The sequence below is a fragment of the Panthera uncia genome, chromosome B4 (genome assembly GCF_023721935.1).
Source record: "Panthera uncia isolate 11264 chromosome B4, Puncia_PCG_1.0, whole genome shotgun sequence".
NCBI lineage: Eukaryota > Metazoa > Chordata > Mammalia > Carnivora > Felidae > Panthera > Panthera uncia.
In genome coordinates, this window is record NC_064809.1 from 39,787,433 (window position 1) to 39,813,902 (window position 26,470).

The window sequence follows — 26,470 nt, forward strand, 5'->3', positions numbered from 1 at the left end:
TGGCTGCACCGGCAGTGAATGAAGGGAAGGGCATTTTGGAAATTTTTTTTTTTAACGTTTATTTATTTTTGAGACAGAGAGAGACAGAGCATGAACAGGGGAGGGGCAGAGAGAGAGGGAGACACAGAATCTGAAACAGGCTCCAGGCTCTGAGCGGTCAGCCCAGAGCCCGACGCGGAGCTCGAACTCACGGACTGTGAGATGGGAAGGGCATTTTGAATCTGGGCCTCTTCCCAGCCAAGGTGCCCAGCAACACTAGACTGTGGCCACGGTGGGCAGTGATTCTAGCTGCTGCCAGCAGGGTGCTGTAAAATTCATGAGAGCAGAGGATGCAATTACTGGCATCTGGTCAGAACACAAGGGCAGCTTCAGTTTCGGACATGTCGTCCCACCCCATCTACCTGAGCAGTCTCTTCTGCAGACAGCGTGAATGCCAGCCAAGTGCAGACCTGAAAGCCTGCCCTTCTGCCCCCTTGCCCAGCTCTCCTTCCCGCTGCTCTAATTGCAAATATCTCCTGATGAAAAGCAATCACAGCATGATGGCAAGGTAGCCTGAAGGCAAGGTCAGCTCACTAAGGCCCCGAGGCCATCTCTGTCCTGACCCAGGACATTCCACACTTTCTGCACCATTCCAGATGTGGTGGACAGGCCATGGCAACACAAAAGCCAGGAAACTCTTCCTGGGGGCCAGGTGACAGTGTCCAGCCTACTTCGGGAAGGTGTTTCCACCTTGCCTAATAGTCTCCTTTGGAGGAAACAGCAATTGCTTAAGCCCTTCTCTCCAACCTGTGACCTAAGAAAACACACTGGGCCTGCAGATAGCTCTGGATCATCTGGACGGAAAATGGACCAAACAGAAGAGAGAGGAAGCCAGCAGGCAGACCTGAAACCCACTCTCTTCCCCCAGCATGGTGAAGGACATGGTGAAGGACAAACAGCCCCAGGGCAGGGCTACATGGATGAAGAGCAGAGAGGACCCAGAGCAGGATGCACCAACTTCCCATCCGCCACCATCAGAACCATGTTAAAAAATCTGGTTCCGATTTGCTGCAGCCATCCATTGCCTGATTCTACCAGAAAGCACTACATTCTTGTTCTGCTATTTCATCTCCCTCTGGTCCAGCCTGCTCTGGCCCCGTGTCAGATTAATATTCCTATTCCGTGGAAGCTGGACGAAATTTCCTCTGGTGGGGTTGACCTCTCCAGTTGGCCCCGGCTTCCCGGAAGCTTACAAAGCCAGTGGCAGCCACCACCCCTTCCCCAGTGCTGGGATCCGGAAGCATAAACACTCGGGGCGGCCTCGGACTCACACACAAACTTATTAGGAAAGAGTGAGGCTTTACAAGGTGTCAGACCTTTCACCAAGCCTTCAGGTTGGGAGACCTGAGCTCGGGCTTTTGCAGGGAGAGAATAACTGAAGGGGAAATGCCCTAAAGGCACAGACCAGGCTATGTCTGAAGGTCGTGCTTACTGACTAATGACCAAGGCTCGGCAAAGGGAGGTGGCCGTAAGCAAGTACAGTAATACTTAATATTTACAGAGCAACTTACCGCATGTCAGGCACTGTGCTACGTAAGGGTTTTAAATGCATCATCTCATTTAATTCTCTCGACAAACCCAGAAACGACACACAATTCTTTTTCCCATTTCACAGATGGAAAAAAAGGTGAGCCTAAGAAAGGTTTGGTAACGTGCCCAGGGTGTCAGTAAGTGGCAGAGTGAGGCCTGAACTCACTCTGTCCAAATCCAGAGTCCCAGTCCTTAATCACTGAGCACACTACCAGCAGGGTCTGAGTTCTTTGGATCATCCCGTAGACCCATTCAATCCTTAATGAGCAACAACAGGGATCATTTTGAGGGCTGTGCAGGGGCTAATTAAGACCCTGGGCCAGGACAGTCCTGCCTGCATCTGCCTTACAGACCCTGACTGTGAATCAACACATACACAAGAAATGGGAGTCTGTCAAGGCAGACTCCAGCCAAAGCCAGAGCAAACTTTCCTGTGTCCGTCTTTCTGGAGATGTAGACCGTTGCCCCTCTCCATGAGCAGGGATCACCAGAAGAAAACCACAGATCCTATCACCCAGTAGATGCCTGCAGTGGGCCAAGAGGACTCTGAATAGAGTCCTGACCTGGGACTCAGGACCTGCATTTGAGGAGGAGAGGCCCTTCCCAGCCTGCAAACCGAAGCTGCCCTGACCCTCCCAAGCAAGTTTAAAAGCAAACAGGAAAAGCAGGTGTTCAAAGAGCATCTGTACACTCATGGTCACAGCAGCATTACGCACACTAGCTGAAAGGTGGAAGCCACCCATGTGACCATTGACAGACCATGGATATACATACGGTGGACTATTATTCAGCCTTAAAAAGAAGGGAATTCTGCCACAGCCTACAACAGGGATGACCTTGAAGACATTGTGCCAAGTGAAATAAAAGGACGCAAAAGAACAAATACTGTATGACTCCCCTTATATAAGGTACCTAGAGTAGTTAAGTCCAAAGAGACAGAAAATAGAGAACAGTGGTTGCCAGGGATTGGGGATTGAGGGGAGTGGGGAGTTAGTGTTTAATGGGGACAGAGTCTCATCTGGGGAAGATGAACAAGTTCTGGGCGTGAATGTGGTGGTGGTTACCCAACAATGCGAATGTACTTTATGCCACTGAACTGTATGCTTAAAAATGGCCAGCATGGCACACTTTATGTTATTTAAAATTGTGTGTATAATCTTATGTATGTATAGATATTTAAACTATGTGTATTTCACCACAATTGCAAAAAAAAAAATTATAATGTGATGTCTCTTGAATCTAATAGCCATTAAAAATTTGGCTTGAGGCATGCCTGGGTGGCTTAGTCGGCTAAGTGTCCAACTCTTGATTTCGGCTCAGGTCATGATCTCATGGTTTGGGGGATCAAGCCCCTCGTCAGGCTCCACGTGGAGCCTGCTTGGGATTCTCTGTCTCCCTCTCTCTCTGCCCCTCCCTGCTCATGCTGTCTGTCTGTCTCTCTCTCTCAAAATAAATAAACTTTAAAAAATTTGGCTTGGATCTTAAAAAAAAAAAAAGTCAAAAAGGAATAAGTAATTCACAAAATCCACAGAAAGCTACGTTCACTAGCCTCAAACCCCAATGAAATGTTAAGGATAGATTCACTGAAATCCAGGAAAGTGAAAGTTAAATCTTCCAACATTGAATTATTTAAGGAGGTAACCCTACCTGACACAGCAGCATCCTCAGTAAAAATGTATGATTCGAGGCAGATCATTCACGAATGGGCTGGGACCAACCCTGAGAACCCACTGCTTCCCCAGTGAAGACTTTGATCCTGGGGACCGGCCCATTCCCCGGCTCTGTGGCAGTCCCTTCCCACCAGTGTCCAGGGAAAAGGGGGCGCCTGTCTCCTGGAGGCCCAACTAGCCATATCACTGAGTCACAACTGGTTTTCTCTCTTCAGCCATTCTCTTAGTCATTCACTAATGCTTCATGTGCACCTTCTGCATGCCAAGCATGGGGTGGGGGGGGGGGGGGCAGGGCAGAGCTCCAGAAGCAGAGAAGCAGGGAGCATGAAGGGAGCAGGGGAACTAACGTTTTGGAACATTGCAACATGCCATGCACACCTCTAAGCTCTCCACAGGCATCATCTCCTGCACGCCTCACACAAGCTCTGTGGGGCACATACGGCTGATATGGCTTCTTTTTTTTTTTTTTCCTTTGATGTAAATGCCAACTCTTCATGAGAGAGACAAAGCTTCTGGCACTTACACAAGGATTTGAATCTAGACTTGTCTGGCCCCTGAGTCAGGGTGCTTAGCCATGATTCTGCCCTGCTCATGAGGAGATACAGACATTAATGTCCCATGACCGCTGCCCTCAAGGAGGGCACACGCTGCCGGGAACAGCAGGACAGGAGCAGTTGTAGTCCAAGAAGAAACTTGCTCAAATGTGGGTCAGCATATGAGCACCCGGCAGCCTCAACAAGAGTCAAGACACCTACACGCAGATGGGACTCATAGACGCTAAATGTCTTGTGTCTTTATCTCCTTCCCCTGCTGACGGCTTTCCTGGGAACCAGGACCATGTGTCCTCCTCTCCATAGCCCCTCCTTCCCGGTGCCACACTGAGAGTGACAGAGTTGGGGTGTGCTGGCCACCAAATGGACAATCAACCCAGGAATGACAAAGTGGGGTTCCCAAGGAGAGGGAAAATGAGGCCTTTTTAGGTCAGGGCCTGATGAGAAGTAAAGTCTTCTTAAAGGGGGGCCGTGCCTGGTTTGTAGGGTTTCACTTGGTAAAGCTACCCTCCAAGGCTCTTTACTGCCTCCTGGTGGCCTGGAGGACTCTGTGGCAGTTGTGCAAATAATGCCCTGGGGCTAAGAGTTCAGACAAGATAGATAATCATAGGCAGTGTGTCTGTGGACAAGCAAAAGCAGGTACACAGACGGAAAACAGGACTCATCGGGTCTATGCCTTCTCTGGTCTGTGGCCCCTGGGGCTTAAGATTCCACTCTTTTTAATTTTCTGCCCAGACCTGCAACTTGGGGAAAACAGTTCTGCCCAGAGGTGGTAATTCCCACCTGTACTGAGTCCTTGGCAGCATGGAAAATCTCCCCCCAGGGGCCTGGGGAAAGTGGCAAGGCCTCTTGTGGCTGCACAGCTCATTCCTCTAGGATGACAGCCGCTCTAGACGCTAGCAACCTCGATGCTGGCGCACTAGCCAGAGGAGAATGTGCTTCCAGCTGGTCACACTGGAACAGCATCGGGTAACAGAGTAAGACCCTGTCTTAAACCCTGCGGGGCCCCCCAGAGGTGGGCCTTGCACCCAGAGCCCAAGGCAGACGTGTACATGTCAGAACAGATAAACGGACTGCTCTTTTTATAAGGTATTCATATACCTAATCTGGAGTTAATTATTTTTGAGTGGCTCTTTCAGGATTTTCCTAAAAGCACATATTAAAAGTGAGAGAGAATCCAACCCAGAAAGAGTCCAACCCAGCAAGCACTTCTCAAGCCCTGTGTTAAGGACCAGGGAGTGCAAGTGGATTTCTTTTTTCTAAAATTCCCATTCTTGTGATACACATTCAAGCAATATATACCTTTTCTTTGATTTAAAACATACATACACGAAAAGGCTGGTGCCCGTATCTGACTACACCAGGTCAGATTTCATCACTGCCAGGATGGCATGGACAAGTGGGGCTCTTCCTTTGCCAACCAGCTTCTCATGAGATGAAAATTTAGTTCCTCTGACCGCCTTTCCTACACTCAAAGATACAGCCCACAAACAAAGAAATTCAAGAGTTACTAGATGTTCCATGACATTCTGCTTGAAAAATTTATACCTAAAGCCGATATCTTAATACTGGAAATTCCCCATGACAACATTTCCACAAGTCTTGAGTTCTACAAACTTGTAAAGCTCTATAAACTTGTAAAGTATCAACCATAGTTCCCATTTGGCCATCTAATAGATAATAAAATCTGTAATGTTTTATTTCTCTTAATCTCATCTGCTCAACCAAGGGATTTCCACTGTCCTTTCTCTTGCAGCTTATTGAAAATAAACCATTGGGTACTTAATGTTATTAAAATGAAGTAACTTGACGTACAGTCTACTCTGGATAAAAAGTTTTCCCATGATTATTTACGGATAGGCTGTATCAGTGGTTCTCAAAATGTGGTTCTGGGACAAGCAGCATCAGCAGCTTCTGGGAGCTTGTTAGGGGTGCAAATTCTCCAGCTCTGAGACTAATGGAATCAGAGAAACTCTCAGCGTAGGGGCCAGAAAGCTGTGCTCTAAACAAGCCTTCCAGGAGTCTCAGTTCCAGGTAAGAGGACGTAAGCATGTTCCCTGCATCTTTTCTTCTGAACACAGCTACGAAACCTGAACAAAAGGTATGGAGCAGCAACTCGAGAATTCTGAAAGATAAACAGTAGTAGGCAGACTGAGGAACTAGGGAGCTCTTCAAACTAACACCAAACTGGTGTTTTTCTCCTTCGGTATCCCCCCGCTTAGAGCCAAGGCAGTCCAAAAGCCAGAGGTGGGCACCACCAGCCCGGCAGAGAGCCCCAAGAGAAGCCCTCTAGTGTTGGCTTGAGAAATTTAAAAAAAAAAAAAAAAAAAAAGGGAACCTCAACACTCAGAGAGAAGGGAAGCAAACCCCCATTTTTTTTTCTTTTCTCTGTGCTTTTGCACCCTAGCCCACAGGCCTCTAGAAGTCTAAGGGAAAGGAACCTTCTCCCCTGAACAGAGGGGCTGTGCCCCCAAGAGGGTGGAGCAAACCCCTGTTGCTGTTTCTCTCTCTCTCTGTTCTCCCACCGCTTGACCCAGATACAGATGCAATTGTGAGAAATATGCGGCAGAAGAGGGTAAGCAAATCCCAAGGTTTCTGGAGAAAAGGTGACAAAGGGGACGTTGGAAAACTGGAAGGTACAAAAAGATCACGGAGAGGGAGGAGCACAGCAAACTGTCCCCATAAAGCTGTTCATGAACTCCTTCACTCACCCCTGGGCTGTAGGCACATGCATCTGACCCTAAACAGTAGGCTACATAAAGACTGAACTACGTGGTAGACCGCTGCCCATGTTCCAAACTAGCCACCTGGGAGCATCTGCGGGACAGATCCAAACAGCACAAGGCTTTGAAAATGAAACTGATATTGAAACCACGGTCCACAGAGGACTGGTCAGAACTTGCAGCCTCCCAGGCAGATCAAGTGCCTGCTAAAACACAAATAGGATTTAAACAGGACCCAACATCTAATAATATTGAAAATGTCCTTGACGCGCTCAGAAATTATTGAGCACACAAAGAAACAGAAAATGATTTTATGGGAAAAGGCAACAGATGCCAACTCCAACACAGCAAAGATACTAAATACCTGGCAAACACCTTTAAGCTACTTTAAGTAGCTATTATAAAAATGCCTCAGAAAGGGACACTCTTGAAATAAATAGAAAATTTCAGCCAAAAAAAAAACAAAAACAAAAAACCAGAAGACATAAAAATGAACCCAATAGAAGTTCCAGGAAAAAAAATACAATAATCAAAATCAAAAGCTCATTGATGGGCTCAATAGCAGAATGAGGGTGACAGAAGAAAGAGAATCCTTCAAAAAACCAATAGAAATGATCCAGTCTGGCTCTCTTCCAGGGGGATGGCATCCATAAGCATTCAGAATGGTCCAGCATTTGACATGTCATCATAGGCTGTCCTACAAAGCAGCCTCTAACAAAACTAGGCTATCCTGAACCCCTGGTAAAGAATCGTTTACCTTTATACCAAGGAGATCAAGAAAGCCCTAAAATCTGCATGTGACGTGTATCCAGGCCAACTTCAAGGAGTCTGCGCTGGGAGACCTAAAGTTCTTATGAGGTTGTCTAAAACAAGAAAACATGTCAGCGGGGTCCATGATGGTTCCATGCGTGCTAAGTGTGTTCATGACAGGATCAAGTGTGCTTTCCTTACTGAGGAGCAGAAAATCATGGTGAAATGTTGAAGCCACAAGCACAGAGTCAGAAAGCTACATTTTACAATGAATCTCTTTTGAGTAATAAAAAAAATTAAATTAAAAAGAAATTATCCAATCTGAACAACAGAGAGAAAAAATAATTGAAAACAACAAACAGGACCTCAGAGACCTATAGGACATTACCAAAACGATCTAATATTAATGCCACCAAACCTCCCAGAAAGACAAAAGAGTGAGTTCAGTGCCGAAAAGAAATTTTTTTAATAACTGAAAACTTCCTCCCAAATCTGGTGAAAGATAGAAACGTACAGATTCCAGAAGCCCAGAAAATCTCAAACAGAATAAATCCAAAGAAATCCATCCTCACACATATCATAATCAATTGTTGACAAAACTAATGACAAAGATAAAAAAAATACTAAAGGTAAACAGAAAACAACTATCTGAATGAGTACAGATTTCTCACCAGGAAACGAGAAGGCCAGAAAACAGCAGAAGAACATTTTGTAAATACAGACCGAAAAGAACAATTAACCCAGAATTCTCTATCCTGTGGAAATGTCATTCGCAAATGAAGGTTAAAATAAAGGGCTCTCAGATGAAAGAAAACAATATCACTTCCTGCCAACAATAAAAGCACTGCTAAAGGCAAGTCCTCAGACAGAAGGGAAACTTAGAACATCAGGAATGAAGAAAGACCCACAAAAATGGTAAATATCTGAGTAAATGAAATACACCATTCTATCCTTCTTGATTTTTAAAAATGTGTTTAGTAGTTAAAATAAAAACTATAACATTTCTGACACATTTTTCAATAGATGTCACTGTAGTTACATAAGAAAATGACGAGACAAAGCAGGAAGGGACTTATGAGATGGTAAGGTTTGTGTACTCACCTTGAAGTGGTAAAACACTGATTCTGAATAGACTATAAAAACATAAGCATATCTACTGTAATTCCTAGAGCAACCGCTAATCAAAACATACAGAGAAACATAGTCCTAAATAAGCTCTTCAGGTGACTCTGATAATGCTCAAATTTGAGAACAAATGGACCACCTCCATATACAAACACACAAGAAAGATCTTTCAATCTAATTGACATCCTGATTAGTAGTCCCTATGACACTGTATCTCCAGCTTTAAGAGATACAGGGGATGATTTCGACCTAAAAAAAGTTCTAAAGTGATTATCAGGAGAATCATAGGACATAAGCAATGAACAAATAAATAAGCCTGTTTGTCAATTCCCCAGCAGGGTAAAAGGGGCAGCTCTTTCCCACCCCTGGACTAGTAATCAAGGCTGGAGACTGGACATCTGGTTTTTGAGAATCACCAATGGTCCTTGTGAGGGGAGTCTGATGGAAAAAACTGAGGGCCTTGCTGCCTACCAGTTGTGGTGGGAGGAATTCACTTGGCATTTCTGTGCCTTCGTCTTCCCCTCCTTTGAAGCTCTACCATTCTATATGTCAAAATGAAGATGAAAAGAGTAACACCGAAGATGAGGAGTGCTTCACAGAAACCTAGGAGGGTTGACAACCAACACTTCGTAGGGATATTACCTGTTTCTTAAGAGAACAAAGAAACTGACAGAAATAAACTGGGTAATTCTCTCAGCTTCCTAGTGAATTAGAGAAATAGCCCCAATTAATTATTTTGGGCAACTGAATTTCAAAGAAATCCCTTGCCTGAAGCCCCAACTGGAGGGGATCTGAGTACAATAAGGAAGGTAGGATAATAAAACATTCTGGGTTAAAAAAATAATTCAAGAAGACAACGACAAGAGGAAAAACTCTGATTGAGATAATCCAGGATTTCAAGCTCTGAAGAAAATTCTAAGTGGAGATATAAATTCAGGAGTTCTCTTAACATGAAGACGGCAGCAGAAATGTTGGAAATAAATCATCATGGGAGTAACTGTAAAATGAGAAAAGGGAGCCTAGAAATGACATTCAAAGCAGCCCAACATTTAAATAATAACCCTGGGGCAGCCTGGGTGGCTTATTGGTTGAGTGTTTGACTCTTGATTTCACTAGGTCATGATCCCAGGGTCGTGGGATCAAGCCCTGCATCAGGCTCTACACTTGGGATTCTCTCTCTCTCTCCTTCTGCCCCTCCTCTGCTCATACACATGTGCGCACTCTCTCTCAAATTAAAAACATAAAAGCAAAAATCAAAAAGTATTAAAATAATAATCCAGCAGAATAACCCAGCCAAGAAGACTGAGAGGAGGTGGCCAGAGAAGTCGGAGGGAAATCAGGAAAGCATGGCATCGGCTTAGATAGTGTTTCAAACAGGAAGGAAAGGTCAGCTCTTCTGAATGTTGCTATAAGGTTAAGGAAGCTGAGAACTAAAATATCTGTTACGTTTTAGCACCAACCATAAGGGGACAGTCATCTATGGCCCATAGGGGCCATTTGGGGCACAGTGGCAGGAACAGAAGTCAGACTGAAGGAGCTTGCTTAAGATAAAAAGATTAAAAAAAAAAAAAAAAGCCAGAAAATGTAAAAAAAAAACAAAAACAAAAAACTCTGAAAGGCTGTGAAATACCTAACATAAAGTGCAATGTTTACAACAAGGAGGTATTAGCACAAATACAGTCGAACAGAACCACAGAATAAAATAGAGAATCCAGAAGCAGCCACACACACTTGTTTGATGACATGGAACACTACAGAGCCACAGGAAAGGACGGTTCTTTCAACAAACATTGTTGGGTCAATCAGACATCCATGTGGAGAAAAAAATTAATCTTGACTCACAAACATGCCACACACATAAGAAAAAAATCAACTTTATGTGGACTACAGTCCAAAAGTGAATTGTTAACCAATAAAGTTCTGGAAGATAACATTAAAAAATATATTCACAACTTGTACTTTAAAGGTGATGATTTCTCAAACAGAACACAAAAAACACTAATCATAAGGAAAAGATCAATAAATTAGACTAGAATAAAATTAAGAAACTCTATCCACCAAAAGGCACAAATGAAGAAGGAAAGGAATACCACAGAGTGGAAAAAAGATATTTGGAAAACAGATACTCAGCACAAGACTCATACCAAGAACATATGAAGAACTCCTTCAAATCAATGAGAAAAAGGCAGACAATTCATCTCTTAAAATGCTGAAAGACATGAACAAGCACTTCACAAAGGAGAATATCCAATGGCTAGGGAAAAAATACATGTGAAAGGTTTTCATCTCATTAGCCATCAGAAAATGAAAATTAAAACCACACTCAGACACCACTATGTATGTAGCAAGAATGGCTAAAGTTAAAATGACTGACAACGCCAGGAGTTGCCAAGTATGCGGAGAAACTGGAACTCCTGTACACCGCTAATGGAGAGTATAAATTAACACAAAAACTTTGGAAACTGGTCAGTTGTGTCTACTAAAGTTAAACAAACATATATACCATATGACCCAGCACTTCCCCCCACAAAGAATACCGATCAGAAGTACATTCACCAAGGGGCGCCTGAGTGGCTCAGTCGGTTGAGCATCTGACTCTTGATTTTGGCTCAGGTCATGATCCCAGGGTCGTGGGATCAAGTCCCACATTGGGCGACACAAGATTCTCTCTCTCTTTCTCCCTCTGCCCCTTCCCCCATGCATTCACCAAAAGATTTGTAGAAGAACAGTCAAAGCAACACCATTCATAGCTTAAAGCAGAAAACAATGTCCACTGACAGGAGACTGAGTAAGTAAATTGTGGTACACTCGAATGAAATAAATACCCTTATAGTAGTGAATAAACCACCACTACACATAACACAGATGAACATCACATACTTAATGTTGAGGGGGAAAAAAAATGAGGCACTAAGTATATACCAAATGATTCCATTTACATAAAGTTCAAAAACAGGCAACACTCATGCCTGAACACAGAAGTAGTTATGGTGACCTTTGGACAGGGGCCCGTGACTGGGCAGAGGCCCAAGGCGGGTTCTGGAGAGCTGGAAATGTTATATTTCTTCATCTGGGTGGTGTTACACACATGGATCCACTTGGTGATAATTCATCAAGTCCTACACTTACCATTTGTGCACGTACGCTTTTCTGATATATGTTACACTTCAACAGGAAGGTTTCTTTAAGCCTGGCTGTGAAGAAGAGGAGCGAGCAGGTGATAACTGGAGGGGTAACAGGGTTGAAAGAGGGGTTCCCAAAGACAGGGGGAAAAAAGGGTGGGCATGTAAAAGCAAGTGGCAGCCAAGAAGCTTGCTGTCTCTTGCTAGGGTGGGAGAGACTCCCCCTGCTCTCTGCCTGAGCTGGGACTTCACATTCTGCCCTTGTGTGCCTGTGCATGAGAGACACACAGTAGACTACTTAAAACAACCCCTTTGGATGGTGCTTCCAGGTTAGAAGCCAGCAAATCTCTCTTTAACAGTCATTTCTTTTTTTAGAGAGAGAGAGAAAGGGAAGAAGGGAGGGAGTCCAGGCACCAAGCAGGGGAGGGGCAGTGGGGAGGGAGTGAGGGAAGGGGAGAGGGAGAGAGAGAGAGAGAGGGAAAGGGAGAGAAGGAGACAGGGAGACAGGGAGAGAGAGAGAGAGAGAGGGAGAGAGGATCTTAAACAGACTCCATATTCAGTGAGGAGCCAGATGCAGGGTTCAATCCCACAACTCTAGGATCATGACCTGAGCCAAAACAAAAGAGTCGGACGCTCAACTGACTGAGCCTCCCAGGCTCCCCTAACAGTCATTTCTGATCACAGCTCAGAGGATTACAGACTTCATGTTATTAGGAATTCTAACAACTCAGCCAACTAGCCAAGTCGCATGAGTTCCATCTTCAGAGAAGGAAAAAGATACATGCAGTGGGTTAGCAGCTATCCCCCAAAATCACTTGGTCCCTCAAAGACCATGGATCCTGGGACCTTCAGTCAGGTAGATCCACAGAACCCATGAGAATAAGGTGGCAGCACGTGTCATGGAAAGTGCATAGCACTGAAATGGAGCTTCGTTTCATCTCTGAGAGCCTCAGTTTCTATAAAATAGGAATAATTTCACAATAACTACTACCCCACAATAGCTTTAAGAGAATATGAATATATACTCGGGTGACCACACAAATGCTTGTTCCCAGGGCACCTGGGTGGCTCTGAACATCTGACTTTGGCTCAGGTCATGATCTCGCAGGTTCGTGAGTTCAACCCCCACATCAGGCTCACTGCTGTCAGCCTGTCAAAGCAGAGCCCGCTTCGGATCCTCTGACCCCCCTTCCTTAGTTGTGCTCTCCCAAAAATGAATAAATATTTAAAAAACAACAACAAAACAAAACAAAACAAAACAAAACAAAAAACGAATGCCTGTTCCCTTTCTCCTCCCCCTTCCCGAGGGGAGTGGAAGGTTTTCAGAAAAGAAAACCAGCTCTGCCTTGCAAAGAGTTCCCACACACCAGGGATGCAAAGGTCTCTAGGGTTCCAGACGCATGTTCTTGAGACCACGCAGTCTCCTGATGCGATATATGCCAAGAGCTAATCCCTCTCCCTCTGCAGTCCTCCTTCAGCCCATCCACACGGGTTTCTGTGTTTCTACATGGCTTGGGTGTGTGTGCTTTTCCTAGACTGGGAAGGAGGGAGACACGGCAGCACAGTGTGTGTGTGTCTGTGTTTCAAGCTGCAGCTGTTTATTTCCCCAGTTGAATTTTAAAATCACTCCAAATTCATCAGCATCTTCTGAGGAAGCCTCCTAAACAGCAACATGTTCAAAACTCAGAAGCTGTCCGGGGATAGGGAGAAAGAGCACTGGGACAGGGAGCAGGATGCAGGAGTTCTGTCTTTAACAGCTTTCTCCCCACCCCCACCCCCACCGCCCCAGCCAACCCCCTTCCCAGGTCACTCAAGTTCTGACAATCTTGGAGCAGCCATCCCACTCACCCTCATTCACACTCCTGGACCTCAATTTAATCATGGTAAACCAAGAGCCCTGGGAGGCTAGAGAGGTACCACTGCACCCCACATCACCTTCTAGCTCTGGGTCAAGGTAAAGAGTGAGGCAAGATATAGCAGGAGGAAGACAAGGTTGTTTGGACAGGCATCTGTTTCTGAGCCCCTCCTCACTGAGAGAGACTTAACTTTCCATGCTTAGTAGTGAGCACCCATCTAGAGAGCAGAGGACAATTTGTAACACTTCTGGGAATTGGAGAAAGTTACCAAACTTCCATGGGCCTCCACCTGTAAAATGAGACGAGCATTAAAGACTCTCAAAGGTCCCTTGCAACTCTGACATTCTGAGTCATCGGGGTTTACAATAAAATAAAATAAACCCTCCCTTTTCTAAAAAAAAAAAAAAAAATGGGGGGAGCATTCACTCTTCTTCTGCATTTAACTTGTGGCCCCTGCCATCCTGGCCCAGGCCCCTACCTGGACAGGAAATGGCCCCAACCCCCTCATCCAGCGGGACTTGGTGGCTTCATCTGCTGAGTATTTAATTAGAACTGGTGATGGCTGTTTGGACAGAGCCAAGGCCAAGAGGGCAGGAAGGCGTCCCCTTGTTCTCGGCTCAGGAGACTAAGAGAAAGCAGAACAGCTGGGACAGGTCTCGGGGTAGGTCGTCCCCCTGCTGGCAGCGCTCGATGGCTTTCTGTGTTCATCAATTCAGATGTCCTCCTGGGGAGAGCCTTGACTTCAGAGGGGTGGGGCCCCTCTCAGCAGAAGAACCGGCTCTCCCCAGCCCAGAGCCCGCTCCATTGGCGGTTTGCTTTCCGAGGGCTGCACGCAGCCCAGCAAGCCCGTGCGGTACAGGCTGCAAAAGGGACCTGGAGATGTTAGCAAACCCAGGCAGGAAGTAACAACGAGCAGATTCAACCTGGAAAAATGTGGCTGCTGCATCTGGGGATAAATAATCAGAAACACAAATACTCAGGTGGGAGGGAGATGCCTGGAACAGGAAGCGGCCAGACAGCATTTGGACAGGAGCTTGCAATGTGATCTAGTGACAAAGAAATTGCTGGGGGATTCACGAGCTAGATGCACGGAGGTGATACCCCAACAAGAACAAGGAAGGAACAGGGGCGGGGCCGAGCAGCTGTACTGCGCCTCTCTAGAGGCCAGGACTAGGTGGACCAAGGGACTGAGATGGCAGCAAGAGAGGTTTAAGTCAGACTCTAGAAAGAACCTTGTCCCTAAAGTATAGGGAGATATTATCTGAAACGATGGAGAAGTCTCTAGGAAGATGTTTGAAGGACAGGGACACGAGAAGCCTGTTCCAGAGGCAGGGGCGTGGACAAGATGACCTCCAGATATCTCATGCAGCCCACCGAGGAAAATGTGAATCTTCAGGAAACAGTGAGCTGACCTGCTTATTGGTGTCACAGGACACAGAGGATGGAGCAACCCAAACCAGCCAAAAACACTGAAATTCAAGATCTGGGAAAAGTCATACGACTGTCCTGAGTCTGAGACAAAGCTGGGAAAAGAGCTCCAATCTGCAGATTGTCAGACTCTCTCCTCCTCAGGCCCAAAAGGAAGATATTTTCCAATCTTCCCACTGGCTCCACTGCCTGGGACATGGGAGCTTCAAAATGAGGCTCTGGAGACACAAGGCATGTACATGAGACCCAGCGGGGCCAATCAAATGCATGCCATCTGACCGGCTCCTTCACCAACACATGGTTGCTCTAGAGGGAGTTAGGTTAGACACCAAGAAGAACTTCCCTCTTGAGTTCTACGATACTGCACAAGCAAGCAAAAGAGCCAGTTTATATTCTCTCTTCCTCTGGTAGGATAAGAGGCTAGAATGTGCTTGGAGCTATACAGTGCATAGCTGTTCTCAGCAAAGCACAGCAAGAAAGGTACGGTGTGCCTCCCTTCAAACTTGAGATTTGAAAGTCCAGATTTAGAAAGCAGAAAAATTGCACTGATTTTTCACTTTAAAAATGGACTTACTGGGGCACCTTGGTGATGTGGTCAGTTAAGCATCCGACTCTTGATCTCGGCTCAGGTCGTGATCTCACAGTTCGGGAGTTCGAGCCCTGCATGAGGCTTTGGGTTTCTGTCTCTCCCTCTCCCCCATTTGTGTGTATGTGTACTCTCTGTCTCTCTGTCTCTCTCTCTCTCTTTCTCTCCCTCTCTCTCAAAATAAATAAATTTTAAAAATTTTAACTGGACTTACTATAACAAGTTACATTAAAATGCTTAAAGTTCAATGAGGATTTTAAAATCAGGCTAGACTGCTAGCCCAAACCAGGGCACAAAGATTAAAGATCTAGTCACAGGCCCGGGAATGTGAAGGTCTGTATGATTCCAGGTGAGCCTTCCTGGCGACCAGTCAGCCTTCTGGTAGGTATTTATTTGATACTGGGTCTTAGCTTTTGAGAGAGATTTCCAGAGACTCCAGAAAGAAGAAAAGAAAAAAAAAAAAGCCTTTTAAAGAGGGGCTGGCTCCTCAGGGCATTGGGACAACAGGCAGGTGTTAGAGTCTCCTGCTGGTCCATGAAGCCAGACCAGAAGACAGATGGATGTCATCTGGATGGGAGACTACATCTCATGTACAGACAGGTCAGCCTAGAGGTCAGCAAAAGACAGAAGTGTTTTAGGGATCTCTGGATCCGAGATCAAGGAACTAGAGTAACAAGGAAACTGAATCTCGGCATATGCCAGGCACGGCTCTCAGCACTTTGGGGTATGTCATCTCACTGAATCACCTGTTTCCTTGACAAATATTAAGTACCCACAATGTGCCAGATGTTTCTTCAAAACAACTCGAAGAGATCCAATTAGAAAACTAAAGTGACAGGAGACATCATACGGCTTGCCCAAGCTTATACATCGCTTAGTGGCTGAGCTGGGATTCAGATGCAGTCTGGCATTCCAACTCTGCTTACATCAGAACTTTCTCCCTCAGGAAACCTTCCAGCCCTGCCCTCCCTGGTTCCAAGCAAGACAGTTAGAATGTGTATCTACATACATATGCCAACGAGGTCTGTGCAATTTGCCATCACCCAAACCAGTGAAGCTGAGGGGTGGTGCAGATAAACCACAGCCCTTTGGTCCTGGAGGGTGTTACACTCTGGGTCTGAGGGAGGGAGATCCTAGCATATCTGTCTGATTCAGCTTGGCTTAGGCTAAGATTAATGACTGAATTAGCTTTCATTTCCTGAGCATCCTAACAGCAGGAGGGAATGACCCAGAATGCAGGAGGCTGTGAGCAGATTAACCACTCACCCTCCATAAGTAGCCACACATGGAATAAACCTGCACATTTACAGGGGCCATCCTGCATGACCCTGAAAAAACTGTCTGCCTTCTGTTTCTTCATTAAACACTGACCTCCCCAGATGTACTGACCATGTCCTTCATCCCAGATCAGAACAGAAGCCTTCGCGCTTAAAGGGCATTCCATCCCAAATGGTGCCTGGCTGTTACAGCATTAGGCTGTAAGGTAAGCGGCTTAGGACAGCTGGGGTAAAGGAAGGAGGGAGGCCGGTCTGGGGCCATGGTCCTTGAAAAAAAGAAAGAGCCAGTATGGTGTGATTTCCAGAGCCTTGCTCCACCTGCTGGTGCCCAAAAGCCTGAAGCTTTGATCCCTATTCAAGTGTAGCGGCTTCAAAGCAGGGTTACATGAAGGGTCTGAAGGAAAGACTGGACAGTCCACATAAAGGATGTAGAATGATGGAGAAACCAGACGGGGAGAAGCCACAGAAAATGCACAGAAAAAGCACGCTCAAGACCAACGCCTCCTGGTCCCCCATACCCACTCTGGTGCCTGAAGGCAGGAAAGGGCAGCACACACACCTAGGGATCATCCCAACCCTGCTCCACAGAGAAGCTTCCAGCCCGGCTCAATGTCCTCCCTGCTAGGGTCCCGAGAAGCTCCGGATGCCACACTGCCCCGATGCCCCACAGCACCCCACGTGCTCTCCAGCTCTTGCTGTGTCCCTCCCCAGCCTCACCCTCCTGGCAAACCCTGCTGCCTCTCGCCCCTGCCTACTGGCTCCACGCCCATCTAATGGCCTCAGGGCCAGCCCTGAGCAGATGGATTCCTTTTTTTTTTTTTTAATATTCTTTATGATTATTTATTTACTTTTGAGAGAGAGAGAGAGAGAGGGATGCTACCCACAAGTAGGGGAGAGGCAGAGAGAGAGACACACAGAATGTGAAGCAGGCTCCAGGCTCTGCACTATCAGCACAGAGCCCAACATGGGGCTCGAACTTACGAACCGTGAGACCATGACCTGAGCCGAAGTTGGACTCTTAACTGACTGAGCCACCCAGGCACCCTTGAGCAGACCAATTCTTGCCACAAACACAAATTACAAACCTTGTAACTAAAAGGTGTCCACAGGATGCAACTGTTCCCCAACCCACAACCTCCCCAGACAGACAGGATGGAAGACAGGTGTGCCCAACAGGGAGCAAAGAGGTAAGCAGAATAATCTCAAGTCCAGAGGCTACCTTTTCCTCTCCTGAACCTGCTTTAGCTGCTGGCAATCCCAGTGGTGAGAATATGGCCACCCTCTCCTCACACCAAGCTCAGATGACAGAAGCATTATCCCTGGACGGGTGGGACACCACAGTGACCGAGAGCTCAGACTCCGGGTCTGTCTGTATCCCTCCCTGACACTAGCTGTTGGACCCTGACCAAGTTAGGTAACTTCAGTTTCCTTATCTACAAAAGAGGGGGCAGTAGTGGTAAATACTACAGAGGGTTGTTACCAGGACTAAATGAGTTACTTGATGTATCTAGCACAGAAGTCATTGTGCTCATTAAGAATAACTTGGAAGGCAGCAGCAAGATGCCCAGGGAGGGAATGGTCCAGATTCCCATGGCAGGAGGGAGAGAACAGGTACCCCCCCACCCCAACACCGGCAACACTGAGACCAACAGTGACTGAATGAAAGTGGGGTCCTGATGCCAGAGGGGCCTTCGGAGCATGGCCATGGGTCACATGGGCAGCTCCTGCCACAGTGTCCACAGCAAACAGGACCTGTGTCTTTTTCTAGAGGACTGGATAATCATATCACAGAGAGTAGCCTGGCATAAACACAACCACCGCCAAGGGCTTCAACACAGTGGTCTGTGGCATTGTGGGAGGTGCCCACCAGAGGAGAGCTAGAGGCTGCTAGAAGAAAGAAGAGGGAGACAGCTAGAGAGGAAGGAGGATGGAAAGACAGAAAAGGACAGCTGATAACCCCTGGGGCTCAGGGCACCAAACCCCCCTCAACACTGGGCCCAAGGGCAGCCTGTAAGGGCTCAGGTGTACCCACAAGTCTCCTGACCACCCACCTCTCCTCAGGGTGGGTGGCTCTGAGGGGGAGGCAGCCTGCTGTCACATTTTCTTCCCTGGTTGGGGAAGGAGGTGAGGGAACCAAGAAGGAGAAACAGGAACTGGGAGGGGACTCCCCAGGAAGAGTGAAGGGACAGGTTCCCGGCTGGAAGAGGGGCGGGGCTGGGTTGCAGAGAGCGCCCCATCTCTGGAAAGCCTTCCCTGCCAAGCCTAACTCTTGTGGATCTCTTCCTCCCCTCGGCTCTACAGTGTACTTTCTCGCTACACATTGTGCTTTGAATCAATTCAACAAACACTGTTGAGCACTTACTATGTGCCAGACATTGTTCAAAAGAACAAAGAAAGAATGAAACACAGTCCCTGTTCTCAAAGTCTTCAGTCAATCCAGGAACAAGTGAAGCTCAGAGGCTATACTAAGTGCTTGGGTGATGTTGCCCAAGTACAGAATAAGGAGCATCAAACAGTGAACAGACACAACAGAGCATCAAATAGCATTTTTAAATAGTGCAAAAGTGAGCCTCTTTCTAACTTTCCTGCAAAGATAAAGTCTCAGATGCCAACACACCTTTAACCTCTCCAACACTAGCTAAGCCTCCTTCTCAAGGAAGAGTGAGCAGTACCCCCCACCCCCAATGGCCTAAGATCTTCCACAGCTGCTGCATCCAGCCAGAAATGAATGACGTTATTTGGTTTTTTCTGTGGTTTATTTTTGCATTACTGTCTATTTCTTGGCCGGTGATACTGGTTCTCTATGATAAGGATATGGTATTTCCTTTTAAAATAAATTTAAGGGGTATCTGGGTGGCTCAGCCAGTTAAGTGTCTGATCTTTCATTTCAGCTCAGGTCATGATCTCATGGTTTGTGAGTTCGAGGCCAGTGTCGGGTTCTGTGCTGACAGTGCAAGGCTTACTTGGGATTCTATCTCTCCCTCTCCCTCTCTCTCTCTCTGCCCCTCCCCTGCTGGCACTCTCTCTCTCAAAATAAATAAATAAACAAACATAATTTTTTTTTTTTTTTTAACAGGGCACCTAGGTAGCTCAGTTGGTTAAGCATCCGACTCTTTAATACCAGCTCAGGTCATGATCTCACAGTTCATGAGTTCAAGCCCGGCATCGGGCTCCAAGCTGTTAGTGCGAGCCTGCTTGGGATTCCCTCTTTCTTCCTCTCTCTTTGCCCCTCCCATCACCGCATGCTTGCTCTCTCTCTGTCTCAAAATAAATAAATAAACTTTAAACAAATTTAAATAAAATAAAATAAATTTAAGTTTAAAAAGTGAGCCAACTTAGCAAAAACAATTCAGCAAATAAGAGTAGAGAGAGTAAACTCCTGACACTGGTCAGCAGTGGTATTCAGGATCACGACCACGGTATTCAGAACCGGTGCTGTGAGACTCTCCAGCCCAGAAGAGACGCAGTGAGCACATGTGCCTGCATGAGGAGGTCTCGTTTCCCGGCTCGACAGTAAACTTCCCGCACCTCCTCCTCCCTTTGGGGATACCTTCATGCGTTCAGAACATGGACAGAAAATTCAGCTCAGCTCACAGGGAGGGTAAAAAATTGGAAAATTAAAGCAGAAACGTGGACAGGTGGGAGAGCCAACTCGGGCCCACTGGCAAAGAGGAAACCCCACATGATCCCTACAAAGGACGGTGAAAACAAGGACACTTCATTTTCTGACAGCCTACAGTTTAGGAAGTATGTTCACCTGTGGAGGGTGCTGGCTACCCATCTCAAATAAGAAAAGAGACCCAGCATGGCTGACAAACGTGCACGAAAGCACACATCAGTGAGTCCCATTTGTGGCCCTCCACACACAAAGTTCTCCCCACTACATTCTGCTGCCGGACAAGTCCAGGTGACCTGCACAAAGTAACTCCTACTGACGGCCACTGGTCTTCTAAAATGTTCCGCTAGCAGAGCTGGGACACCCAGGCCGTGCTCACAGGCCATGGTGTGAGCTGGTCCGAATGCACCCCCTCAACTCCACGGCGCACAGTGAGAACAGTACATAGCAACACACACAATGCCGTAACCGTGGGCGGGTGGTCTGGCAGGGAGCCAACCACGAACCCACACAAACTCTGAGGGCTCTGGGGCTTCAGCTCCAAAGCCTTCAGGTTCCTGTGTCTGCGCTTAACAAAGAAAACTCAACAGACCAACAGACCCATCAAATTCCACTCCTTCTGACTTCCTGTTCCTGAAAAGGTGCTAAAACGCCACAGGCCCTCTCTGCAGCCAGGGAAGCCTCGACCCTCCGAGGGCCTGTGGATGAGCTAAATGTAAGTTCCCTGGGCTGGACGAGTTCAGAGGGAGGGAGAAACACAGCTTTAGCTAAAACATTCACAGCCAGAGATACTCCACCCTTTGACACCTGACAGCAATGGAGGGATCCCCAAGTGGAAACTCAACGAGACAGTTACAAGAATGCCAGTTGGTCACCTGGCCCCTTGGACTGCTGAGCTGGATGGGGAGTCCAGCTACTATCCACGGTGGGCTGGGGTGCAGCAGATGAGAACCCCAAACCAGCGATGATCAAGGGATGGTGAACACATTCCAGAAGATATCACAATGCACCCAGGATTTCCTAGAAGCCACTGGACCAAAAATGGCAATCTCTATGAATCTTGCTGGGGAGATTCACAACACTCTTGCCTTAGCTGACCTCCAAGCCAAGAGGGATGGAGGGATGAGGGAAGGTAGGGCCTCCACAGAGCACTGTCTATTCCAAAAGACAATGACACAGCTAACAACCCTACCATCTCTTCATCCTTTTGCTTCCAAGGTACTGTCACTTCGTCCTCCTCACAGTCATGATGCACAGAACAGGGGAGGCTGGGAACACATCAGGGGCACTGTTGCTTTTGTTTGCAGCCTGATGTAAACATGAGAGGCAGAGAAGCCATCATCCTGCTCAGACTCACCAATCTACTCGCCCTTTGCTCATCCAGAACAAGGGTCAGCCTTCTTAGCAGACTGCATCACCAGGTGCCATATGTTGACAACTGCCTGAATCCACAGGGGCTGTGGAGCCCCATAAGAGCTGTTACAACACCCTTCATAAAAGTCCTGCAAACATTCAAACCAAGACCAATTTTAGTGGAAGGACTCACAGGATGGGCAACAAACACCCACAACCAAACCTAAGTTGCAAAATTAAACATGATCGGCCAATTCTAAGTTTTCCTAACATTAATATTCTTGTACTTCTCATCCACTTCCTCTGCCCTCAACAAGTACTTACTGGCAGACAAGGAGTAACAGCCACCAAAGGTTTAAGGAAAAGAACAATTTTAAATTGAGAAAATCATCTTTATCACTGTAATTTTCCAGTAAATTGAAAAAACAGTAGCAATTTTTATGTTAGCATAGACTACATCAGTCTAAGTCATGGAAAGCGAGCACTCTCAAGTACATCGTTTGAGAATCCCTGATGATGCCCAACCTTCTCCTTTTCCAGATGGGGAAGTCAAGGTCCAGAAAGAAACCAGCTGGTGGTAGAACAGAACCTAGAACGCAGGTCTCTGGTACTCAGCCCAACCCTCTTTCCTCTCCATGTCCTTCCTGAGTTCAAGCATATTATGGACTAAACCACATACTTCCAAATGCAATTAACCATGCAGGCCCCAAGTAGCAGCGGCAGCAGCAGGGAGGGGCTCAGGGGATGTCACAAGTGTGTTCTGTTCACATGCCCCTCAAATCATGCCCCTGCCTCAGGGCTCCCCAGGAACCTTCTCTGAACCAGACAGTCTCCAGACAGCAGCTGGTGGGCATCCCCATGTGGCCTCCATGTGGGGAGGGATCCCCACAGCAGCCAGACAGGACCGCCACTCACTGCCTGAAGCTTCTCCTCAGTCTTAGAGGTTATGTTCACGGTTTCATAACCTTTTTTGGGCCTTGGAGCCCTAAGATGATCAGCTAAAGACCAGCTATAGACCCCTTCTCAGAATATTTTTAGATGTGTAAAATAATTATACAGAATAATGAGGAGACTAAGTATATAGAAATATAGTTATTAAAATATTTAAGGGGCGCCTGGATGGCTCAGATGGTTAAGTGTCTGACTTTAGCTCAGGTCATGATCTCACAGTTCGTGAGTTCGAGCCCCACATTGGGCACAGCAGAGAGCCCTCTTCGGATCCTCTGTCCCCTCTCTCTCCAGCCCCCTTCACTGGGTCTCTCTCCTTCTCTCTCTCTCAAAATAAATAAATAAACTTATAAAAAAAGTATTTAAGCATAAACTCATGATATAATCATATACCTGTTTCTTTATCAACACAATAAATAGCAAGACCTAGCAGCACAACCCAAAACTGTCATAATTTCAATTTTTTTAATGTTTACTTATTTTTGAGAGAAACAGAGCATGAGTGGGGGAGGGGAAGAGAGAGAGTTGGACACAGAAACCAAAGCAGGCTCCAGGCTCTGAACTGTCAGCACAGAGCCTGACACGGGCCCGAACCCACGAACTGCAAGATCATGACCTGAGCCGAAGTCGGACATTTAGCCGACTGAGCCACCCAGGCACCCCTAAACTGAGCATGAGGATCCGTGCTTTTGGAGCTTTGTGCAACAACTATATCATGCAACAGAAATCCATGTATGATTTCTATCAGCGACAAACTCACAGGAACTCGTAGTAATGTGGCTTTGTGCCTGTGTCCTTAATTGAAGTAAACACTAAGTTCCAGTTAAGTGTTGGTGAAAATAAAGTACAACTTTCTAGCATCCAGGTTTATGAATTCTGCCCCTGAATTCTATTCACAAAACTCCCAAGGTTTCAGAGCTCCCGATGCTGCCTCAGAGCCCCAGGGTCATCAGATCTGAGGCACTGGGGCACCCAGATGAGCTGACCTAGGGTGGCTGGGAGACCCTGCCTGCAGGAAGAAGGAGACACTTAAGGCTGAAGTGGCCCCAGAACCAACCTCACCACATGCCAAGCATCAGATACAACTACCAGGTGTCTCCAGACCTGGAAGGCTCAAAGAAAGACACTTCCACATGCAACACCCACTTCAGCAAAACTTCTAACTTGCACAGCATCTACCAGCAGCTCAGCGTGCAGAGGGTGAATCCTGCCCAGAGACCTGATAAGAATAGAAGACTCAGCCCCCTCACTTCTGTAAGGACCCAAGCATCGGGGAAGAGAAAGGGAAGGTGAGCCAGCTGAGAGCTTCCAAGCAGAGGGAGGACTTGGGGTCACCCAGACCATCTGTCACTCTCCTGGTACCCTCTCTTACTGCTCTTTTAGATAGACTTTAGGTGACTCTCTGCAATCAGGTCAGCATCCCCTAATAGACTACAAGGTCCTTGAAGGCAAGGACCACATCTTAGTCACATGTTTCATCAGCTCCCAGGATGTGGCACCTGTAGGCGCTCAGTCAACATGTGCTAAATGAGAGGCAGGAGAGGGTGGCAGGGACAGAGTCTGGCAGGCCTCCCCTGGAGCTGATCCCTTGCGTGTCTTTACAGTTGAAGTGACTGCCCAAGCAGCCTCTGGTCCACAAAGACCTCAAACTTATCAACTGACAAACGGAGGGTGGCCTTCCTTCTCCATGCCTGTCTCAGGGCCCAAACCATCTAGCACTGCCCTGAAGAGGCAAGATTAATTAGCAGGATAGAGACCAACTTTTCCGTGACCAAGTGCAGAGGCACATGTAAATGATAGCAGAAAGCACAAGGGATACTCAAAATATGTTAACAACCGGCACCGTGTCTGAAGTCAGAACAGGCACTGGCCAAGGACCCTGGTGCGACAGGTCAAACCAGGAGCACCGGTCAGACCCCAGCCCTGCGGGAAGACAGTAACTCAGCTCCAAGGAAGACAGAGCTACCAGAAGGAAGTCAGTCCCCCTTGACCTGCTTGTCGGCACAGACTCTCTATCATCAGTGTTTCATTTATGTAAGACATTACCTAGCAGTGTGACCTTATACAAGCCATGTCCTCCCAACTTTAGGCCCTGTTCTCTGACGGAATTGAAAGAAATGATCCAAAGCCCTTCCAGCTCTAATATCCTATGATTGCATTTTCTCATATATCACCGGCTGCACCTGGTAACAGAAAGCCAGCAAGACACACAGCCAGCTAAGGTGGCACACAGGCCAGAGGCCCTCAGCCAGGCCAGTCACTGACCCTTGCCCTCTGTCCTGTGCGGTGGGACTGGCAAATCAAAGGCTGGACACTCCTTCCAGCCCCTTTGGAGGAATTCTAGAGACCTCTAGAAGCCCTGGTCAACAGATGGAAGACACCAGACATGAAGGACATGAGAGAGGGCCACACCCCAGCTCCTGTCCTCTGCTGCCGAAACCCCTGGCCTGCTTTTCACCAGACCCACTGCCCGAACTCTTTCACGACCCGGACGGTGCTCGCCTCCGGATGGGCGACTGTGTAGACTAAATGTCACCCCTGGAGAGTCATTTTAAGAGAACAGGGGGAGCAGTTGCAAGGCACAGGTCTGCTCCTCACCAGCCTGACGCCGGCTCGGACAAGGGACAACGGCTGCTTGCACCACCTCAGCAGGGTCGCCATTAGCATCGAGCAAGAATACTGAGTGTCCATTTTTGTTAACTCTTTGGAAAAGGAAACATCTACCCAGTTTTGGGAGGCCTGACTTCCCCTCCTCACTTTTCTCTGTACTCCACCCCCAGGCTGCCGAGAGGCCTCCCCCTCGGAGATGAGATCCAACCAGCCCTGTGGAGGCTCTGCTCTGCTCAGCTGTGCAGCCCCAGGGGCAGGGGTTGCTGGGGCCCGTCTTTGTTGTGTCCCCTGAAGATCCCTTAGGGTAGGAGAGAGAGGCAGGTGAGAAGCCTAAGGCTCCCTCGTGCGGCTTCAGGGTGGGGCACGTGGGACAGGAACACACGCAAAGCCAGGGGGAAATCACCACATTTTCCTCAGTCATTAGCACAAGTCAACAGCAGTGTGACTGCTACCCACACCCGGGGGAGCGCAGCAGCCATCACCGAGAAACAGCACGGACTGGGGCGTCATTAGTTCCACATTTGTATTTTGCCTGTGTTCGCAGGAGACTCTCCTCTCGGAATTCTGAGGAAGGAACACTAGGAAAGTGCTATCGAGGGCTCGGCAGGCATCTCTGGTGCAACAAAGACCCCAGACCCTCAGATGGAGTTCGAACCTCAGTTGGATCTCGAAGTAGGTGCACCGTGACGGAGCCACTAGCCTCTTAGCCTGGTTCCTCATTTCCTTCAAAAGATGAAGATAACAGCCGCCTGGCAGGATAGTCCCAAAGACGAAATGAGGGAGCACAAGTGAAAGTGAGATCCACGTTAGGAGGCACACTGAAGGCATTCAGGAAATTGGGTTCCTCCCTTTAAACCACAGACTAATGATAGAGAGCAAATTTCCCAGTCACCCCAGCTCCATCCAGGGGCCTAGGAGGACGCACTGTCTAATCGGAAGTATAAAAACTCTTCTGAAAAGGAAGTGGGAACAGGAGGTGATGACAAAGGTCAAGAAACAGTGGCCTCTGGCTTTAAGAAAGTGAGAAGACATTCTGATATTCTTGGCCCACATCTTTTCCCCTAAATCAGCCTTCCTGGGAGATCTTGACATCCTACACCCCAGACGTCCCCCAGCCCATTTCTCTGGCTCCATGCAGTAATTTGAGTTAGATATCAGACATCCAGGGCTCTAAGGTGAACAGTCAGGTGTCAGGGTCATTCTAAGGCTGATGGGGAGGGGTCCCCTCTCTGTAGAGAAGGAAGCGATTTGGTCAGTCCTGGGCTCCCACCTGACACCAAGTCAGA

General features: G+C 47.3%; 1 pseudogene; it reads left to right on the forward strand.

Annotated features, from left to right (window-relative positions):
• The first annotated feature begins 7,175 nt into the window (after positions 1 to 7,175).
• On the forward strand, positions 7,176 to 25,103 carry LOC125919790 (60S ribosomal protein L34-like; annotated as a pseudogene).
• The last annotated feature ends 1,367 nt before the right edge of the window (positions 25,104 to 26,470 follow it).